At 44.8% G+C, this 6,000-nt stretch overlaps 1 protein-coding gene across 2 annotated transcripts in view; it reads right to left on the reverse strand.

The window, feature by feature from the left end:
* The window catches only part of LOC138753758 (sushi domain-containing protein 6-like), a 62,808-nt gene extending 57,983 nt beyond the window's left edge, over positions 1-4,825 (reverse strand). Inside the window, exon 1 of one of the 2 annotated variants that reach the window (XM_069917129.1) lies at positions 4,593-4,825. The gene's annotated coding sequence lies outside the window, so the exon portion shown is untranslated. Of the gene's footprint in view, positions 1-3,891; positions 3,992-4,592 lie in introns of those variants that run through there. The other variant, XM_069917130.1, reaches the window with a different exon arrangement.
* Between the last annotated feature and the right edge of the window lie 1,175 nt (positions 4,826-6,000).

The raw sequence follows: 6,000 nt of genomic DNA on the forward strand, positions 1-6,000 counted from the left end.
ACCCAATGTCTCCCCTAAATTTCCCTCCCTTCAATTTATAAATATTCTGTAGTGTTTACCAGTCTTACCCTGGTAAAAAGGCAATGGCTGTCCACCCTATCTATGCCTCTCATAATCTTGAAAACCTCTCATCCTTCTTCACTCCAAAGGGAAAAGTCTTATTTTTCAATCCAGGCAACACCCTGGTAAATCTCCTCTGCACCATCTCCATGGCTTCCACATCCTTCCTATAATGAGGTGACCAGAAGTGAACACAATACACTAAGTGCAGTCTTATCAGAGATTTGTAAAGTTGCATCATGACCTCTTGACTCTTGAACTCATTCCCCCTATTAATGAAACCCAACATCCTATAGGGGTTTCTTAACTATCCTATCAACCTGCACAGTGACCTTGAGGAATGTATGGATTTGGACCCCAAAGTCCCTCTGTTCATCCACACTCTTAAGTAACTGACCATTAACCCTATACTTAGCCTTCTGGCTTGTCCTTCCAAAATGCATCACCTCATATTTATCTGGATTGCCACTTTTCCATTCAACTCTGCATCTTGTCAATATCTTTTTGTAATCTACGACAACTTTCAGCACCATCCACAACTTCTCTGTATCGACCGCAAACTTACTGACCCATCCTTCCATGTCTTCATCTGGCCAGTAGTTCTTAACCTTTTTCTTTCCATTCACATCCCACTTTAAGCAATCCCTAGGCCATCGGTGCTCTGTGATTAGTAAGGGATTGCTTAAGGTGGGATGTGAGTGGGAAGGGAAGGTTGAGAACGACTGCTCTGGACCCAATTGTTCCTGAAATACTTTGCTTGAGAAAAATTGTCATTATCCCATTTCCTTTGCAGCTATGAAACGATACATATAACAAGTCAATTGGGTACAACTAAAACAGTGGTTTTCAAACTTTTTCTTTCCACTTACATACTACCTTAAGCAATCCCTTACTAATCACAAGATTAGTATGGCATAGGGAATACTTAAAGTGCCATATGAGTGGAAAGAAAAGGTTGAGAACCACTGATCTAAGTCATTTATAAAAAATCACAAAGAGCAGGGGGGCCCAGAACAGATCCTTGTGGAACTGCACTAGTCACCAACCTCCAGGAAGAATATTTCCACTACTACTCTCAGCTTTCTACAGGCGAGCCAATTTTTTAAAATCAACACACTCAAGGTTCCATGCCTTGTGACTTTCTGAATGAGTCAGAAAGATGACCTTGCCAAATCCCTTACTAAAATCCGTGTAGATCACATCTACCATCCTACCTATCAATTTCTTTTGTTATCTCCTCAAATTAGGCTCGTGAGGCACAAGCTTCTCCTCACAAAGCCATGCTGACTATCCATGAGTAGATTGTCCTTCTCTAAATCCTCATAGATCCTATCCTTAAGAATCCCCTCCATTAGTTTACACACCACTGATGTAAGACTCACGGGTCTATAATTCCCAGGATTCTTCCTATTACCTTTTTTAAACAAGGGGACTACATTTGCCATTCTCCAATCCTCCGGCACCTCCCCTGTGGTCAAAGAGGACTCAAAGATCATAGCCACTGCCCCAGCTCACTTCCCACAGCAACCTGAGGTATATCACGTCCATCCCCGGGGACATCGATTTTAATGTTTTTAAGAAGATCGAACACCTGCTCTTCCTTAATCTCTAAACTGTCCAGCACACAAGCCTGTTTTATTCTAACCTTACCTTGATGAAGGTCTTTTTCTCTTGTGAATACTGAAGCAAACTGTTCATGTAGAACCTCCCTAACCTCTTCTGCCTCCAGGCACATGATTCTTCCCTTATCCTTTAGTCACCCGCTCTTCATTCTTGTCATCCTTCGGTTCTTCATATACACATAGAACACCTTGGAGTTCTCCTTAATCCTACATGCCAAGGTCTCTCATGTCCCCTTCAAGCTGCCCCAAGACCTTTCTTAAGATTCTTCCTGGCACCCATAGTCTTCTTATGAGCCCTTCCAGTTTCCTGCTTTCTATATCTAATGTATGCTTATTTCTTCCTCTTGACTGCTTGTTTCATCAACCCTTTCCTACTATTCACTGGACCATAATTTAGAAGTAACAGAAAACATAATAAATAAAAGAGATTACTTATTCAGTCTAGTTTCTGTTGGTGTTTATATGGATACAAACTCAATCCTGACCTCCATCAATACCCATAGCACGCAACTACAGGTCTATCCACTATTTTCTTTTCCTTTTAGTTCCCAAGTCATCCCTTCATGCCTAAAATACATTCACTTTTTCCTTCCTCATACTTCCTCTAACATTGGACAAAGCATTCCCTGTACACAATGGGGCTAAATGATCAGTCAGGTTGTATTGTGTCAGCATGGGGTACTGCATAATCCCCAATACATACCACACATGGTGGTTATCTAATTTTGTGTCTCTCCTCCATAAATCCTGCAAAAGTAGACTCAGCAAAAGTCAATGCATCTGCTTGGATTGAATTGCTCTGAACACCTCATGGAGCCACCCTACGTGTGGCTTCAGCTGTAGGATTTTGGTCACATTACAGGCTGAATATGGTCTCAAACCCAATCTGGCTATGAAAGCACTGGATGAGTGCTGCTGCACTGGTAACAGAGCTTGGCTTTTACAGCCCATCTCTTCATATGAACAAAAATTACATTCTGACAAAAAGAAAACCAGTGAACAGCTGTTGGCAGAATTACAAACAATAATGAGGAAATGTAAAGGAGGAGATACATCAGCTCGTTGAATTGTGTAACAACATCATCCTTGTGCTCAATGTCAGCAAAACCAAGAAGATGATTGTGGACTTCAGGAGGAAGTCAGGGAAACACGGTCCAGTCCTCATCAAGGACTCAGTAGTGGAGAGAGTTAAGAACTTCAATTTCTTGAGTATCAACATCTTCGAGGATCTGTCCTGGAGTCTCCACATTGAAGCAATCACAAAGAAGGCTCGCCAACAACTATACTTTGTGAGGTACCTGAGGAGATTCCTGAAGACTCTCGTAAACCTCTACAGGTGTACCATGGAGAACATTCTGGCCATTTGCATCACTGCCTGGTATGGAGGGGTCAACTCTCAGGATAAGAATAAACTCCAGAGGGCTGTGAACTCACCCTGTGACATCGCAAGCACCAGACTTCACTCCATCAAGGGCATCTACACGAGGCGGTGTCTTAAAAAAGCAACCTCTATCCTCAAAGACTCCCAGCACTGTGGCACAAGGACAGCTGCCATAAGAGTCCTGAATGATCAATGAGCCCCAACACTGCCTTACATTTAGTGGGCTATTGTTATTTTTCTATAGTAATTTTGTAACATGAGTGTTGACTATGATGTTGTCCCAAACCCCGAATTTCATGACCTGTTCAGGACAATCAATCCTGACTGTGAATTCACACCCTTGGCATCACGGTGGCGCAACCAGAAGAGTCGCCTCCTCAGCGCCCCGGGTTCAATCCCGACCGCTGACATCTCCCTGTGCCTTTCCCCAGGTGCTGGGGTTTCCTCCTCCCACATCTTTGTGACTGCTGCGTCGACCACCAACAGCTGGCGTCGACCAAACAATGGGGGTTCGCTCATGCAAGATGCATTAGAGTTCAACCGCGGCGAATCTCAGCCATGGAAGAGTTCATCCAGAGCGAATCTCTGCATTAAATTTCGCTCCCGAACCGGAAAGCGGCTGTGGATTCGCCTGGTGAGCGCACACGAGTCGGAATGGGTCCATCTGGCCCTATTCGGATGGGACCATCGGTCCACATGTCGTCCACCTTGGAAGCTGCGGGAGGACCAATATCTTGCCCCGAGATCTTTAAATGTTAACTCCCTCTAATTCATTGGCGAACCTGGATTCCTTCGGCGCAAACCAAAACTTGACTTGGGGATAGATACCTTAAAATAATGCTCCAACTGTTCGGAATAGCACACGCTGGGGTCAGTACAAGTCCTGACCTTTGGACCGGGGAGAGTTGCTCAGACAGATCAAGGCCCCCACTGTGCTCGTCTACCGCACATGTTGCCTAATATCCCCCGTGGAGGAAAAAAAAAGCCCAGGGACGGGTTAAAACAAAGGAGTCTCTCGCACAAATGACCGACGGACTGTCTGTGTTCAGTATGAGCTGTTACCAAACCGAAGGGAAATTGGATCCAGGAATGGGTTCCGCTTGCAGTTGCAAACTTCAAGTAAAACGAGTCCCCTTCACCCACCCCCCCCCCCCCCCCCCCCCCCGGAGCTTTAAGCCACTTAAAGAACACACACACACTTATGTAAAAGGTACCCAAAGGTACGTGGCTTGGTTTCCTGCAGTTGACTTCATTGGGTCTGGTAGTAAAGGGTAAACGTGGAGAAACTGCTGGGCTAGAAAACAATACAGATGTAAAGTTTCAATTGTTAAAAACCCACTAAATATCACCGGGCCGGGTTGCACCACCACGGGCACCCATCACAAGAATCACACGGCTACTATTTAATTCAAGTCACTCCCTACATCTCCCGTCCTGTTTCTCTGCAACAGCAACCCGGAAAGATCAACAGCCCCGGCCCGAGCTGAAGGTGACAAAGGAAAAACGTTTTTTTTGGAAGAAAAACTTACTCCCAAAGTGAAAGCGGTCGCTTGAATGGCAATCAGGTCGCCAATCACATTGTATCCATCCCAGGCGCAGCAGTATCCCAGGAAAGGGGTGGTGTATCAAAAATCTACCCGCGGAGAAAGAAGGTCGTGTCTCGGGATTCCAAAATGTATCCGATCGCCAGCGTAACTCAGAGGCCGTATTTCCGATCGCTAATGTATCCACCTTCGCCGCTCACTTCCTCCTCAAAGGGATCTCTCAGCAACTACATTCGTCACAGTTCCCACCAATGAGGGACCAGGGTCAAATCGGTCATGTTTTGGATTCGCAGTCTTAAAGGGGCAACCCTGCTTCCTTGAAGAAGCCCTTTTTTAAAAAAAATAAGCTTCATGGAGTGAGATTCTCTTTGAAACTGGCGGCTGGAATTCTGAAGCCAAACCAGAACGTGCTGGAAGCCCAACACGAACTCTGGGAACTCTGGCAGCATCGATGGGAAGGAGAAACCGAGTGAATGTTCCAGGACTGTGACCTTCTATCAGAACTGGGAAAAGGAGAAAAGAAATTGGTTTAAAGCTCCAAGGAGTTTGGGGAGCACATCGATGAAGACCATCTTTTAGTGTTATGATGTGTACAAAGGTGGTGACCTTGTCGACATGTTTAGAATTATGAGGAGCATAGATAAGATGAATAGTCATGGTCTTTTCCCCGGGGTAGAGAAGACTAAACTTGGAGGGTGTAGTTTTAAGGGAAAGGTTGATAAGGGAGTTGAGGAGCCACCTTTTTCACACGTAGGATCAGGTACAACGACTGAGCAGTTACATAGACAGCAAGGATTTGGGGCAAACACTGGCAAATAGGGCCAGCTTAGAGAGGCAATTTGGTCAGCATGAACGAGTTGGCCTGAAGGGCTTGTTTTCATGCAATTCAGCTCTATGACAAAGCAACAGTCTCTGTAAGGATGAGACCAGGATTGCTGTGGAGATAAGTTGAAGTCAAGCGATCAGTTTAATAGGGACAGTTTGAGAGAGAGAGAGAGAGAGAGAAAATGAACAAAAGCTTTGAGTTGAGGCAGTTGGAGAGCAAACAAACAAAAGCAAAATGTTGTGACTTCCAGGACTCTCTGATCTACCCAGCAAAGTAGGCTGGTTATAGATGAACAGAAGCTCTTAGTCCTAGATTCTCCTGGAAGAGGATATGTTCTCTCCAGATTCACTGCTCACATGTTTTAATCAAGTCCCCACTCACTCTTCTAAACTGCAGTGGATACAAGTCTTGACTGTCCAATATTTCCTCATAAGAAAAGTAAACCATTCTAGGCTTTAGTCTGGTATATCTTCTCTGAAACATTTCCAATGCATTTACGTCCTTCTTTAAATCCCAGTGGTCTCATATTTTCCACCAGTGTTCCCAGATAACAATCAGCAGCAGGAA

This window comes from Narcine bancroftii, chromosome 2 (assembly GCF_036971445.1).
Source record: "Narcine bancroftii isolate sNarBan1 chromosome 2, sNarBan1.hap1, whole genome shotgun sequence".
NCBI lineage: Eukaryota > Metazoa > Chordata > Chondrichthyes > Torpediniformes > Narcinidae > Narcine > Narcine bancroftii.